The sequence below is a fragment of the Neodiprion virginianus genome, chromosome 6 (assembly GCF_021901495.1).
Source record: "Neodiprion virginianus isolate iyNeoVirg1 chromosome 6, iyNeoVirg1.1, whole genome shotgun sequence".
NCBI classification, from domain to species: domain Eukaryota; kingdom Metazoa; phylum Arthropoda; class Insecta; order Hymenoptera; family Diprionidae; genus Neodiprion; species Neodiprion virginianus.
In genome coordinates, this window is record NC_060882.1 from 12,420,335 (window position 1) to 12,436,911 (window position 16,577).

The following is a 16,577-nucleotide window of genomic DNA, read 5'->3' on the forward strand; positions in this document are numbered from 1 at the left end:
GGACGGCGAGGGGGGTAAGGCAGGGATGTCCGCTTACTCCGCATGTGTTCAACCTGCTGCTGGCGAACTTGGAAGAGGAAATGGGGAGAGGGAGAAGGGTTCGGGGGGTGGAGTTAGCCGGCGGCAGGGTATGCACGTTAGCTTATGCGGATGATATATTGTTACTAGCGGAAAGTGAGGAGGAAATGGAGGTCATGATTAGGAAGTTAGAAAGGTATATGGATAGGAAAAGGCTGACGGTAAATGTAGGGAAATCAAAGATTATGAGATTAAGGAAAGGAGGCGGTAGAAGGAAAAACATAGATTGGAGATGGAAAGGGAAAAAGATAGAGGAGGTGAAAGAGTTCAGCTATCTCGGGTATAGAGTAAAGTGCAATGGGGGACAGGAAGCACAGGTGAAAGAAAGAGTACGGAAGGCAGGGGTAGTAATGAGGCAGGTATGGGGAATACGAAAAAGAAGGTTTGAGAGGGATTGGGAAAAAAGGATTTGGTTATTTGACAGGCTAGTATGGACGGTAATAGAGTATGCATCGGAGATATAGGGGTGGAGGGAGTGGAGGGCGGTCGCGGCGGTACAGGATAGATTTTTGAAATGGACATTAGGAGTGGATGGGAGAACACCGGGATATCTAGTAAGGGAGGAACTACAGAGGGAGAAGCCAAGGATTAGGGCAGGGAAGAGGGCATGGAATTTTAAAAGGAAGCTGGAGAGAGGGGAGGGTAGCGAGTTAGCTAGGAGATGCTGGGAAGAGATAAGGGACAAGGCAGAAGCTGGGAGGCAGGGATCGAGGTGGAAAAGAGAAAGGGAAAGTTTCTTTGCGGAAAGGGGAGCAGAGAGTAGAGAGGTAGTCGCGAGAAGGGAAAGGGGCGAGATGGAGTTCAGGGAAATAGAGGAGAGAGAGAGGGAAGAACAGAGAAAAGAGAGGTGGGAGAAAATAAGGGAATCGACGTACAACAGATGGTACAGGCTAGTGAAAGGAGAAGGGATACCAGGATATCTGGGAAAGGGATGGGGAGAAAGCAGGTGGATAAGGGTGGCAAGATTTAGATTAGGAAGCGAGATGAAGGAGGCAAGGTACCGGGAAGAAGAGGAAAAGAGAAGGTGTAGGGTGTGCGAGGGGGAGGAGGAAACATGGGAGTACGTATGGGAAAGGTGCGTAGGCTGGGATAGAAGGGAGGAAATCTGGCAGGGGGTGGTGAGGGAGATGTTAGGTGAGGGGGGGGGGGGGTAGGAGAAGTCTGGAGGAGAGAATTGGAAAGGATCAGGGATGTACAAGAGAATGAAAGAGTGAGAGATTAATGGGAAATGGAAGTCGATTAGGATAAGGACGAATTAGGGAATAGAATAAGGTAAAATAGGATAAGGTTAAGTAAAGATAAGGATGAAGAATAAGAAAAGGATAAAAGGAAAAGCAAGGGAATGGCAAGGTAATGGCACAGGGCACAGGCAATTAGAAATTAAGTAAGGATAAGGTAGGAAGTAAGAATAAGGTAAAAATAGGTACAGAAAACATGTAAAAAATATTGTAAAGGAAGAGGAAAAGGGAAGTCCTTGTAACCCCAAGGGGATCAATAAATATTACATACATACACATAGTGGAAATCGTAGAGAAAGATTTTTGACAGATCTAGAATTGATGCTACGACGTAAATAGGTTTTTCGAAGTGAACTTTGACACGATTCATTTTAATGATAACCATATCAGTGCCAAATACGGTGCAGCTGTGAAAGTTTGCTTGGGCAATAAGCGTTCTCTCACCACCTCTTCCCTCCCATTTTGTGACCAATTTGACATCTTTATGATTTCGCACATTCTCCATAGTCTTGCCGAACACAGCGTTATTCATGAGTTTGTAAGTTTTTCTCAAATTCATTCCTAGACCGCTTGCGCATGTCTGTATTGAGCGTGATGTAAGGCTCGAGCCATGGAGATTGTGCAAACTTTAGAACCCTGTGCACTTTCGTTACTTTTAATCCTAAACTGAAACAGTGTAACAAATTTCTATAGTGCAATATATACTTTGTTTTGGGGTAAAGAGTGGTCGCAAGTTTAGCATTTCTACTACCTGGAGGAGTAAAATGTTCGGGACAAAGAGGTAAGTCTTTGTGACCCTCGTGGAGTTCTACAGGGTAGTCCAAATCCACCTCCAGAAAGTAACCGAATGGCGAATCGTCCGGATGGTTTGTTATATCGATGTGCTGATACTCCCACTCGAACGAACCGATTGGTAAATGCACGCTCATAGCTGCACCGTACACATTATTCACGTCAAAATATGTGAGATACGATTCCACGTTACGAGGATCAAAATCTATTTCCATGAATCTATTATTGGCCCGAGCGTGTCGGTCAGAACATTGTGCTACGCCGCCTCAAATAGCTCTTTGAATAAATAACACCATTCCAGGGTTGTCTAAAAGTTGCAAATTTACAAAAGTATGCTTGAGCATTGCGTCAAAAGCAAGTCCCGGTGCAGTGTAGTAGTGCAACGGATCTAAATCGTATGTTTTGAAGCAGCTAGCGCGGAAATTTTCGAAAATATCGGCAAGCAAAAGAACATCGGTCTTTGAATATAAATCTGAATAGCCCCCCAATGACTCTAAATGGAATTCCCCCCAAACAGTTTTCGCGTGCTCGTAATCAGCGTCCCCAATATTGGAATTGGTGAGATGAGAGTAGAAATGCGTCTTTGCAGGTAATCGCGTTTCATCGAGGTTCCTCCAACAATCGACGTATTCATAGGGAAAACCGCCTTTGCGGGTCATCAACCCGAACCGAGTCGGGTTATTATAAAATTTGCGTGTTATGCGTTTATCGATATCGGTCAAATATGTGGAAAGGTTATCGATGCTGCTAGCCATAAATCAAAACGAATCGATGAATTTCAAGTGCATCATTGTTCCATCGACGCGTTTCGTGAAGGATATATATTTTTTCTTATTTATGGGTAGCAGCGTAATTTTACCGGTGAAAGTTGATGCGAGGGATTTTATTAAAAAGTGAGAATCGTAACCGGACAAATCGTGGAAAACTATTGGGATTGTGTGCGACTCTCTGAAATTCAAATTACACCGATTATGAGCAGGACCACGATATTCACGCGTGAAATGACAGTGATCGTAACACTTCTTCCCCTCAGGGGTAAACAGTTTTTCACAAATATAACAATTCTTTGCGCGCATGTGGCGATCGCGTTGCACTTGGGTAAGAGCCATCATCAGAATTATGTTTTTGATGCGTGACTCTACTGGCATTGATAAATCCGTAAGCTGTTTCATAAACCAATCTATGCAATCGACACCGCGTTTACCGTGAAACTCCGATAAAGACTCATCGTACGCGCAATGTACATAGTACGCTACACTGTGCGGGATATGCTTTCGAATTTCACAAGTCTTACGAGTTTCAAATTTATCTACAGGTTCAGGGATCAATATACATTCGAGATCGGCATATACGACAAATGGAACGGTGCCTTTGTTTTGAAAATTGGAAAATACTAAATCTTTACACTTGGGAAATTCCATACGTACTTTATTTACAGTCAGTTACATCACAACGTACGGGCTATAACTTCAGAATTAGGTCTCGGGGGCAGCGGGGGTGGTATTTTTTGATATCAGGAGACACAACTCTATCATGCATCGATGTTAACTCCTAAGCCGTCACGCTCGACCCATCAGAGTGCAGTAGCTGCTGCACGAGTTGCAGCGTAACGCCTATACCTGCACGTCGGTCCGATGCACATTCAATGCACATGCAGCCTGCTAGCGGACCGATCGTGACCTAAGCTCATACAGGTATATTAGGGTGGGCCAAAAAAAATGAATATTTTTTTTTTACTTTATACTCTGAAAATCGGTTGCTAGATACCTCTAAAGAATTCTCACCAAATATGAGCTCTTAATTTTGATAACAAGGTCCTCCGCTTTACAATTTTGCATTTTTTCCTGAGTATTAGAAACAAAAATTCATATCTCCTTGACAACTGTTCGTTAAAAAATATCTCTCCTCATATTCTTGTAGGAAATCGAACGCTCTACAAAAAAGGTCTCCTACAATTTTTTCGTAAACCTTACCGTTTAAAAGATATCAAAGCTTAAAGTTTGATTATTTTGAGAGAAATTTCTGTTTTGCTTATGAATTTTTTAACTGGCTTACAAAAAATTTTGATGAATTGCACAACTCATAGTTTTGTAGGAAATTAACTGCTCTACAAAAATGGTGTCTTATGATTTGTCGATTAAGTTAAGCGTTTAAAAGATATTCATCGTCAAACTTCAATGCATACTAATTTTAACAGTTTTTGATGAATAATTCGAAAAATTTCAATTTAATTTATAAGTTTCATGAAAATTTATTCCAATGTGAGTTCCTAAGAAAAGGGGGATTTTCCTTGTTTCGTGTCATGTCGTAGTAATGTTCCTGTTGTTTCCATTAGCCGATGATGAAATGTCAAACGCTCGGGCGTCATATCTGTTCGAGGAACAGATATGGAATATGTATAATGATAACTATTATCCTCATGGTTCTCAAACTTTTTCTGCGCATTGTATTTTCTAATAAAAAGTTTGAAATATTTTGATTAGTTTGAACCTGCTCACCAGAATTCACGGCACCCAGCTTGCCTGCCGTTGCTTGGCAGCCGTGCTCGGGTGATAGTAGTGTGCATTTTTGTAAAACAGCATGATGAGGTGCTTCAGTTCGCTATGACAACCAACGGTCATGAACTCGTTGACAATGCGCCGTCCTTGGTATCGTGTGAAGTACGTAAGGGTCATTAACGTTTGCAAGTTTGGTAGCAATAAAATGCCTCTTTTAATAGGAAAATGTAATTGTTAGGGTCGTTCATGTTCCCATATTCGGATCGTTTAGTAACGTTTGTTCATATCGTGGAGTATATTTCGCCTTTCAATCAGTTGCACAGCGAATGTGGTTGAGCAATAATAATAGCCCACAACCCGGAAGAACAGATTACAAAACTGAGCGCCCGATACGACGTAATGTAACTACGTCATTTGTTTGCATCAGCATCGCGCTGGTTATGGAGTATATAAGCGCGTCTCCCGTCTTCCCGGTCATCAGAGTAAAAGCGACAGCCGATAGCAGAGATTCTCACTCCTGAGACTAAAATCGCAGTGAATCCAGAAGAACACGTAAAATCAGCGGGCCCACGGGAGCTGCCGTATTTTGTGAAAAAGGAGGTGTTACCTGTCGACCTAATAATCTACCTCGGTAACTTCATGGAGTCCGAAGATTCTGCAAGCTCCAAACGAGGCTTGGGGCCTAACCATGATGAAGACGCATCGACTCCGCATAAATTGCGGAAGAAGTCTACCCACCGGTTGCGCATTGAATTTATAAATAGCAAGCATCTGGAAGTAGAGTACAATTTCGAACGCACCGGGATAGATGAAGACCGGATTCGCATCAACGTAAACACTTTGTTGCCGGTGTTTGTTGGATTGTTACCTCCAGGCACGGAAACCTTCGTGGACGTGGAGAAGCTCGTCACTTTCGTGGAGACGTACGTTCATTTGAACAAGTGTAACGACCAACGATACGCCTCCTGTCCCTGCCATTTGAATGTCGACCCTGAGACCGCTGCAAAGTTTGAACCGTCTCCAGACAACGCATGTGCAGGCGGCCACTTCCATCACTTCTGCTTCCAGCATGTGAATTACTGGTTGTCAGACGTCTTGGAGCCTTCGATCAAGCTTTTGGGTAAAGGCGGGTCACACATTGGAAGTCGCATCTCAATGTTATTTTGGGAGCTGCAATTCACTTCCGAGATGGGGAACAGATGTTCCGGGTGGGCCGCTTACACCTACGCCTCCGAGAAGTGTCACAGTGATTTACAGCACTGATGGTGAATATGTTTGTGCCAGTGGTGTCATGACATTGTTCACGGTAGAAATATCTTTAAGTTTAGTGTTAAAGCAATTTACATAATTATACATATACTGTTACACCTGGCCTCGCAAGCTGAACAAATGGCAAATTAATTCGAATAAATGGATACATTAATATTGTTACTTTATTCACTTTGCTCAATAAAGCAATTCTGAACCAATATGTTTCATATTATACTATAAGTTAGGCTGTCACGAAGTCGTCAATTACAACACAGCGGATGTATAAGCTTTTCAGTAAAATAAATTACAGGCTAATCTAAATAAACGAATGTCTGAAGATTTCAGTCGCTTTGCACACTTGCGATAGTCCAGTCCGAGATTTGTTATCACAAGGTAAGCGCATGTTATGGTCAGATTACAGTGAGATCTCTAAGAGTTTTATTAAGTACGCAAAGTTATAAGAGCGAGAGCAAGAAGAACGAGGCGCTTTGGTGCCTTCAGATCTTGAGTCACAACTAGTCATTGGTAAATCATACACAGCTGCTACAGTTCCTATAGTTCTTACCTGATTCCTCCCCCTGCACCTCCCCCTGCACTCTTTATGACCGCTTCCCATCGTTTTGACGTCATGAGGTCCCAGGTATAAACGAAAGAGCACATGTTTGATAGATCAATTTATTTTTAAATACGAGTAGATGGGCGGTACCACTAAGATTGATACGGAGCGATACGGTCACCGTTATCCTCATTTCGCAACGGAACTATATTTTTACATTTTCCTTATCGTCCGGCTAGAAGGTGAATTCCACCGGGATTTACAAAATCACATAGTAAGTTAGCAACTACCCCGTGTGGTTATTGTAATATCCCGAGATAAGGTATTTGGAATAGTTTGGTTGCTATGGTCGCAGAATAAGCGAAGTGACTACAGTTTTCACCAAGATGACAGAGGTTTCATAATGTTTGTACAAAATCACATAACATTGTGTCGCAAGCATCGCTTCACATTACAGCATGCAGAGAACACATCAGACGTTCATATTTGCTGCCTCAAGCAAAGGGCATGTCTAACGTCACTATCATTGCTGAGTGCCGGCATGACGACGGATCGTAACAAAGACACTGTTCACGTCATGTTCAGTTATGACCTGCGTTAAGCTTGTGTACGTGTACGAAACATGAACACACACACGCACACGCATACATGAAAAACGTGTTATATATGATTTCAGTAAATGTCAGAAACGTTTTACGATAAAGTAATGTGTGTAGCAGAGGTCTGAGAGCAGGTGAACCTGGCTCAGGTATGGTAGATTGTTGACGTTGACACTAGCCTTAGGATCGACGTTACGTTACTAAAAGTCAAAGTTTTGCGCCAAGATGTTCGTTAGTTCTGCAGCGTTTATCTTTCTGCAACACCTGAGCGTCTTATTTTGCAGAGATTCATGCCTAGACCTTATCCCGAAGCGTGCCAGGAGGCTGGCAACCATCGTTTGTGGTAAAAACATTTAACTGCATTCTGAGCCAAATGCATTTCAATGCATCAGGTTGACATTGCAATGTCGAAATTCCTATTCCTACCTGATGCTGCATCTAGGAATTATGCACCGTACGTTATTGTGTTCCAGACTGTAGCATAATACAATCTTGTCGATGATTGTTGTAGGCGTGTTTCACGCTGAAGTGGCACAAACAATTGTCACATAAAAACAGTCGACCATCATGATTAGACAATTGTTTGCTCACCAATCGGGAAAGATCTTTAATCCAAGCAAACTGGAATCTCGGTGCAAACTCACCAGTCATATCGTCTTCCGGATTACTCTCAACCATAAGAAGATGGATCGTGTCAATGTTTACGCTATGCAAATTTTTACTCAAATAAATTGGCACGATGACGCTTTTATTTGATTTTGCATGATGCGAAAAAGTTTGAGATTCTATTCCATATACATTGATGCGCAAATTATTCAATCTCTCAAGCTTTTTCACATCATGTAGAGTAGCAGGGAATTTGATACCTGTACAGTCCAACTCGGAAATATAGCGACGATAGTTGTGAGTCCTATCGGTGTTGATGTTGACCGGGTGGAGGGCTGCTATGACGGACCAGAGAAGACATCTTTCGTCCTCGTTCCTCACGTTGATCACAGCCTTCTTATGTTGAATGTCCTGGGGCAGTTCGATGAATGTTGAAGCTTCCGCGGCGAGAGGCTGGTAGCGATTGATATTTACAGCGATGTTGAGGATCTCAATCATACTCCAGCCGGAATCGCGTTGCTCGAAATCTTCCACCTTTGATAGCAGATCACCCTGTGCACGTGTAAACCAACCATTTATATCGCTCGATGGGAGAAGAATCGCCACGTGGGAGGTGTTGAAACTCTTAACTTCGGTGGAGATCTCTTCGTGCTTGACATTTTCAAATTTGCATGATAATATGAGGTTAACCTTCACATTTCCCTACTCGCGCAGTACCAGCTCCAACTTCTCGGTGACGACGCGCTGCACATCGTTCAGGTAGGCGTCCAAATTTTTATGACGGAGATTTGTGACAACCCCCGTTCTGATTCGGCTGGCAAAAGCACTATCCACGTCGTCCCATTGTACACCCACAGGAGTACCGATATTTCCACCCGTCACCACTACGCACTGCTGTAACTGCTTGATCTTCGTTACACAAGATTGCAGGAGTGCGATCATATGTTGGATCCGTATTTTCGCACCAACGGTTGTTCCTCGTTGGATGGAAATATCGCGCAGAACTTGGATATTCGCAATTTCAATATCAGCCCGATGATTGATGACGGCGTCATTCTCTTCTCCGGGTGGTTGCTCTCTCAGCAAATTGTACGTCCCCTCCATCTGCTCTGCAAGTCCCATATACGCTTCGACTGCCATGACTTTGACGTTGATTTAAGCTGAACTTTAAATAACTTTTTTGACTTGCACGTATCGTGTAAGACTGATGAGTCTGCATCTGATGCGTTGAGCTTATATATGGGCCGATAGATCGCAAGAATTTGAGTGTGACGGGTGGGGGGTCCAAGCTTTGTACCGCCCCCGTCATCAAAGAATCAAAAAATTTTTATGGTGTACAGGTCTGAGCTTGCACACCCCAACCCCAATCAGTGCCGGACATGCGATGGGAAAAATCGGTCAACGAAAAGCAGGTAGCGAACAGTGTTTGGCGTGAGAAAAATCTTGTCTCGTCAACTCTTGACCGGATGCTTTGTGCACATACAGTTTTGTGTTTTACGACTCTTTATAGCGAACAAGTGCGAGCCTGCACACCCCCAACCATATTAGCGTGGGATATCCAACGAGAAAAAAAAATCGACCAACGAAAAGCTGGTAGTACGCAGTGTTTGGCGTGAGAAAAATCTTGTCTCGTCGACTCTTGACCAGATGCTTTGTGCACATGCAGTTTTTGGATTTTATGAGTCGTTAATCAGTGTGGGACATGTGGCGGGAAAAATCGGTCGACGAAAAGCAGGTAGCGAACAGCGTTTGGCGCGAGAATGTGCACAAATGGTTTTTGAGTTTTATGAGTCGTTAATCAGCGTGGGGCATGTCATAGGAAAAGCAGCTGAGCTCTTGAGAAAATTTTCTCCTAGCTTATACTGCCCCCGCCTCACTTTTTTGTCTGTATGTCACGTGGTGCATGCTCTACGAATGATTCGCCGGCTGGTTTTTGCTTGGTGGAGGGTGGGTGCGACTTCTTTAGTATAAATTCGAACAGCGGTTTGAAACTTCTCTAGTGATTTTGAAAATCCTTCGTGTGAAAACAGGCGTTTTTGATAAAGTGAGCTATGAGAAAGAAAAAAAAAAATCGGTGTTCATTTGAAAAATCTCAAGACTTCAACGAGTTTATATTTTTTTGTGAGTACTTTATAGAATACACATATATGGGCTATTCCGCGTCAACCGGATCAGTCATCTCTCAGATATTTTTTTAATTTGGCATGTGGATTGTGTAGGGGGAGTTAGATTATTGTGCGAAAGCGCGAATCTCATAATGCAAAATTCAATTTTTTATTAACAATAAGAAATTAGACTCCCATTTTTTTCAAAAATTCATAACTTTGGCAAAAAATTAGATACAATATATTTTTTTTTTCAAATTACGCGAAAAGCTCCATAGAATTTAAAAAAAAATACGAAATGTTAAAAAAAAGTTGTTATCAACTGTTTATTTAACAATTAATTTTTCAAAGATTTTTAAAACAGTGACTGACACGATCAAAAAATTTTTTTAAAATTCTGACATGTTCCTTGAACTGTACTACAACCTGTGAATCAATTCCAGAGGGGTGTTTTTCTTCGTTTTTGAGTAAAAAGTCTTTAAAGGTGTCGATGCGCATGAAATTGCGGCGCGCCGAGTCTCTACGTAATGGCGGGCGGCCGGTTGCCGTCCACCGCTACCCGCGGTGGCGTCGCAGCGTTATTTTAGAGTCATTTTCACGATGTAGGACATGATTGGAGAATCTGAAAAAAATACTGTACCTTCACAAGGCCTGCTCAAAGCGATAAGTGAAGTTTCAAGAATGTGTTTTTCACCGTTTTTTTATTACAGAGATTCAAAATAACGGTTACACACCATGAGAGTGCACATAAATGATAATAATTACATAACTTGCTACTTATTTCAAAATAAAAACACATTCCTGAAACTTCACTTATCGCTTTGAGCAGGCCTTGTGAAGGTACAGTATTTTTTTCAGATTCTTCAATCATGTCCTACATCGTGAAAATGATTCTAAAATAACGCTGCGACGCCACCGCGAGTAGCGGTGGACGGCAACCGGCCGCCCGCCATTACGTAGAGACTCGGCGCGCCGCAATTTCATGCGCATCGACACCTTTAATGATTTTTAACTCGAAAACGAAGAAAAACACCCCTCTGGAATTAATTCACAGGTTGTAGTACAGTTCAAGGAACATGTCAGAATTTAAAAAAAATTTTTTGACCGTGTCAGTCACTGTTTTAAAAATCTTTGAAAAATTCATTGTTAAATAAACAATTGATAACAACTTTTTTTTAACATTTCGTATTTTTTTTTAAATTCTATGGAGCTTTCTGCGTAATTTGAAAAAAAAAATATATTGTATCTAATTTTTTGCCAAAGTTATGAATTTTTGAAAAAAATGGGAGTCTAATTTGTTATTGTCAATAAAAAATTGAATTATGCATTATGAGATCCGCGCTTTGGCACAAAAATCTAACTCACCCTACACAATCCACATGCCAAATTAAAAAAATATCTGAGAGATGACTGATCCGGTTGACGCGGAATAGCCCATATATGTATATGGTGCTACGCCAATCCTCTTACGATACTGTGAATGTTGATTTGAATTCCGTAATGATTATCGCATTTGATTAGTATGTTAACAAAGTTTTTCGATTTGTTTTGACTTTTCTGTATTCCCTATCATCGTATCCATAAAAATTCTGGAAAAATTTTAGAATCGTATTAAAAAAATATGAACGGATGGAAAAGAGGACCATCAGACTCCCCACCCAATTCACCACCACGATCGCCAACTCATAAGCGGGTGTGCAGAGAGGGGGCTTACGATGAGGAGGAGGATGATGATGAAATGATCGATAGTGATGCCGATACGTTGATTATCGACACCGAGCAATGTAATGACAACAGTGCTGGTGATGATGATCGCGAGTTTGAGCAAAATTTGGCTGGCGAGCATCATCATCATCTAGAATCGTCACCATCACCGACTAATGCGGAGGATGAGGAGGATGAGGAGGAGGATGAGGGGGAGGCGGAGGTGGAGGGTGTTTGGAATGACGGTAATGGTGATGACGAGTGGGTGGAGGTGAATTGACAGGAAGTGGGCATTGAGTTTGATAATGATTTTGACGGTTGCGAAGACGTACGCATCAGATTCGGTTTACTTCTGGATGAGATTGATCAAATCCGTCAAATGCTGGGAGACATCGATAGAGCTGACGATGATGGTTATTATTCGGACGAGGATCGGCGTGTAGCACTACATTAAAATAAAATTCTAATATCTTCCACACCTTCTCCGTATCACTCATCTTGAATAAGTTAAAACTTTTTTGAATTGGAGATTTATCGTGGATATAAATGATGCGTGCAGCAGCATCAACTTTTCTATTTCGGCTTGCTCTTTTTACAGATTTTTCATCGCGACTCAATTTTAGAAAGAAAAAAAAATGCCATCTCATTCAAGTGATGATGACGATGAGTGGTCGATCGTTGATTAGGGCGAGGATGAGGAGGCTGAGGAAGAGATAATTATAGGCTTTTCCGAAGCAACACGTGAGTTCTCGTTGGAGTAGCTTCGGGATCTCGTTGAGGATGCGCGAGCTGCTCGAGTGAGACCAAACAGCCAACATATAAATTACGGTGATATATGTATGGAAATAATTGTAGAAAAATGAGCGAATGAAACTATCGTAATAATTAAAGATGTCGAAAATAGCGATGATGATGATGATGATGATGATAATGTTAGCGAACAAGATAACGATAATGATTTTATGGATTATTTCGAGGATTAAACCACGCTAAATTCATAATTATTGATTATAGATTTTTCACAAGTAAAAATTCATAACATTTAAATTTTGTATGACGAAAATGGGTGAAAGTTATAAAGATATATATTTGTAATGTATCCTATTTCTAGATTATAATTTTATCGAATAGTAAATTTTTTTAATTCTTTGTATAAGCTATGATGTAATTGAAATTAATTCTATTGAATATTGTACATATAAACCCGAATATAATTGTATATATTGTAATAAATTCTATTGTTATTTTGGTAAATATTGTCCATATTATCTATACACACGATTGCAACCTAGACAGTCTTTAATTAGAGGATTCGGTCCATCCACGATATCGCCATCGGGTCCTGGTGTGTAATGTACGCTACATCTGCGGAAACTTGCGATGACGTGGTCCATTTTCATATTCTCTGGTAGTTTATCCCACGCATCATTGATGGAGTTTGACGCGAACGCGCGGATAAATTTTTTTTGTAAAAAAGCTATATCCTCGGACATCATTGCCCTTAAACCGTCCAATTCTTTGTACAGATGGAAGGATTTCTCGAGGGAGCTGGTACACTCCTTCGAATACCAACTCCTTAGTCGCTGCACATTTTCAAAGGCGCGATTGTATGCCGGGATGTATTCAGAGTTGTCATCATACCAAATTGAGCCTTGCGCTGCTGCTTGCTGGAGGTTATTCGCTGGAGAGTATCCATGGTTCCCGTCGTGCCACGGTGCCACTTCCATATACCTTAATTTTTCCATTGCAGGGGGTATGATATGTAAATCTTCCATATTGATAACCCTCGTTGTACCATCGACGGTCTCCGTCAGCCATGCTTTCTTCTCCGCCCCTTTGACGTATACGTAACACGCATTTCCAACCATTTTTCTCACAATCTTCGTCACATCCTCGTGAGATTTGTTGCCCGCATTCCATGATATTCCGTGGTGATTGCGTGTCAACCATACATTGGTAGCTCTACATTCAAGTGGTAAGCTTGCCAAATCATAGGGTGGCTTGAAAATGATGTAATCCAGACCCGACCCGTTTACATTCATGACTGCGACTTCCTTGGGTACAAACTTCATGTTATGGCCGATAAAACATTGCACGTCTAGGATCATTGCTATGTTGAGGAGTGGGAATGTTGCGCTCGATTATATACTGACGGATAGTATGTGGAAGACTGACTATTCCATCTCCAGCACACCCGCTTTTACCCCCTCGTGGATGAATTTTGTGGAAGTAGAGGGGGATCGCATAGTTCATTTATGGCACATAACTTCATGAAAATTCAAACTTGTTGAATTCTCCACCAAGGTATTTCATTTGCAGACGATTTTCCCTGGCCATGCTACACATTTTAGTCAGCTGACTGGAATCTTCTTGTAGAACTCTTACGATTCTCGGTGGTAAAAAGATGTTGTATTCTTCATCGATCGTCGCCAGAACACGTACCCCGAATTTTGTTTTGACCAGTCGTAACCCGATGACGTCATACACTCCCCCAATTTCGAGTTCCGACATCTTCTTGGTTGGCAGATTCTCCAGGCGGCTGACGTGGTTAACTTTTGCTAGATCCATCGCGTTTCGAGGTTATTTCACAAGCGAGAACAGTTCACAATGAGAATACGATGAGAAGAGAGTGACGATCACGATAGACGTACGCTTTATATACCACCCACCCCCACTATAATTTTCCATTGGACAAGTCTTAACACGCATATTGTGCGAGGAATTTTTATGGGACCACTCCCACTGCCCCAGATTGATTTAAGTGCATTACCACCAACAAAGTTCATTGTCGGCACTATCTCAAAGAGCAATTTACAGGAATTTTTTCAATACATCTAGCGGGTTTTTACCCTATCCGATTGATGTGCGGCTTTCCGGCGCCAAACAAGTCTCGACAGGAATTATTGTATGTGTGTGTGTGTGTGTGTCAAATCCTTTGAAAATAGCCATCTTGCGGCAAACCGCGAAAATTATCAACGGGGTGGGGGGGGCTAGGGGGGGGGCTAGGGGGGAACGAGGGGGAGAGCGTGAGAGAGAGAGAGAGAGAGCGATAGAAAGAAAGAGAGAGCGAGAGAGAGAGAGAGAGCGCCGTGAGTCGTGGGGGGAACTAGGGGGGAGCGATCCAGAACTGTCATATATACACTACTTCTTCATGACGGTAGACGCAGAGCACGTACACTTGCGAAGCCCTAGTTTATGCTTATGTAATCTGGTCAATTTGGTTTAACAATCCATGGCACCTTCGAACCAGCTATATCCTGCGATGAAATCGTTCTCAAATAACCGTGATTTTGTTTGAAATAATTGTCTGGATTTAGAATCGATCGATGTTTACCTAAACTAGTTTGTACATAAAAACGAGTTACAAAAAAAATTTGTTTAAAAAGTAGTGATATCCCCTCAAAAACTCCTTTAGGTGCTAAAACCTTTCGCCAAGTACATTAAAAATGTGTTCTTATCCTTTATCTTAAAAGATTCAAATAATATACTACTGCCAAGTTAATTCACAATAAAAGTGTTAAAGTTTTCGGTGTAGGGATAAAAAGGATGCTCGGAGAATAAAGATGAGACACATCTATTTATATATTGTAACGTGTGCGAATTTCTTTAGGTCTTCGCCTGTGAGAAATCCACGTTATTTTTAAGTTATTTTGCCTTAACCCTTGAAATTAAGGGGAATATAATTGATATAAAGGACCCCCTCTGATGGGCAAAAGGAAGATCGGTCTTTCCGACCCAAAAACACCCTGAATATATTCAGCTATACGGACTCAGGTCATACAAAAGCCGCCTTGGTTTATTAACAAGCACCATATTCCTATGCTCCCTTACGTGAGACAAGAACTGTGTTGCTTTTGCTACCGATTGGAGACAAGGGAGTGAGGTGTGTGTCATCTGTTTCGAGACACGGGTTTCCCGGTGCTCCCTTCTGACCGCGAACTCGGAATAAACAGAGTCGCCTTCCTACTTCTAGCCCTGTGTTAACAACCCAAACACAATACCGATTCTGAAGACCATGGACAACCTTGGCTGCCTGTCGGCTTTTTTTTTATACAAGCTGAAGTACTAAATAAACAAACCGGATAGGACAGAGCACAGACACGTTGCACAAATGTGTGATAATCAACCAAGTAAGTTGTAATAGGAAAGTGTCAGTACATTTCTGCGCCAAGCGCTCAAACAATCTCAAATCTATGAATTAACCGCGAAAATTATCAAATATTATAAAATAAAACAATATTTGCTAAAATCTATCGGTTCTGCTCCTAGTTATTCTCACGGCTCAAATTTTTTAATCTAATGGCCCTTATAGAATATTCCCTCTTGCTCTAGACATCCCACGCTATCGTGGATTCTATCTACTTATATGACGTTAAATAAGAATTGAGCGCTTTGCTTGAAATCCCTTATCACAATCTATTGAAGCTAAATTCGAAAGTACCCTCCGGACGAGGAACACTTCGTTATCAAAAACCTGAGTGCGACAGTTCGGCGATTTGCCGGATAACTGCCCTTTCTATACAAAATCTATCCTGTACTGTGAGTCAGTTCGGCGCTGTGCCGGTGAACTGTTCTTTTACAAAATTTATCCCTGAACAGTGAGTCAGTTCGGCGCTGTGCCGGTCAACTGCTAACGATGATCTCTGCGGTTCTCCTATTTATACTTGTTTTAGAGTTCCCATCCCGCTACATTCCCGTCATCTCCTCCTTATCCACGACCTTCGAGTCAGTGTTGTCAACGAGGCGTCGCTGATCGTTCGTTGTTGTTGTGTTTTTTTGTATGTTATGGGCATTGTTGATGTTGATGGCGAACTTGATCAGCTGTCCGTTACAATACATGTATATATTGTGACGGGACGCCTCGCCGGCGTACCGGGATCGGACGGTCAACTCGTGCCCCCAAATATTGTGCTTGAAGTTGACAAGCCGAAATCTCGCTACACACTCGGTAACCCCACCACATGCCTGTAAACCGACCAAATCACACGATCCAATCGCTATCCCCGAAAACGGCGAAACTAGACAATAAGCAAGTATAAAAGTCTAGCGCAAATGCGGCTCGACATCTATTCTATCATCTATCGTACCATACATCAGAGTAGATCCACACATCGTCCAAGGCGAGGACTCATCCGCACATTTATTTGGTG

At 41.9% G+C, this 16,577-nt stretch overlaps 1 protein-coding gene and 1 long non-coding RNA gene across 6 annotated transcripts in view; both read left to right on the top strand.

Annotated features, from left to right (window-relative positions):
- Positions 1-16,577, top strand: part of LOC124307480 (dipeptidase 1-like) — a 1,861,010-nt gene that overhangs the window by 454,514 nt on the left and 1,389,919 nt on the right. The window lies entirely within an intron of this gene.
- Positions 222-15,050, top strand: LOC124307484 (uncharacterized). 2 transcript variants are annotated; one of them, XR_006908830.1, is made up of 3 exons: positions 222-553; positions 14,051-14,056; positions 15,038-15,050. It is a non-coding gene; the product is annotated as an uncharacterized LOC124307484 (long non-coding RNA). The 2 variants fall into 2 exon arrangements; XR_006908829.1 differs by lacking the exon at positions 222-553 and adding an exon at positions 787-1,111.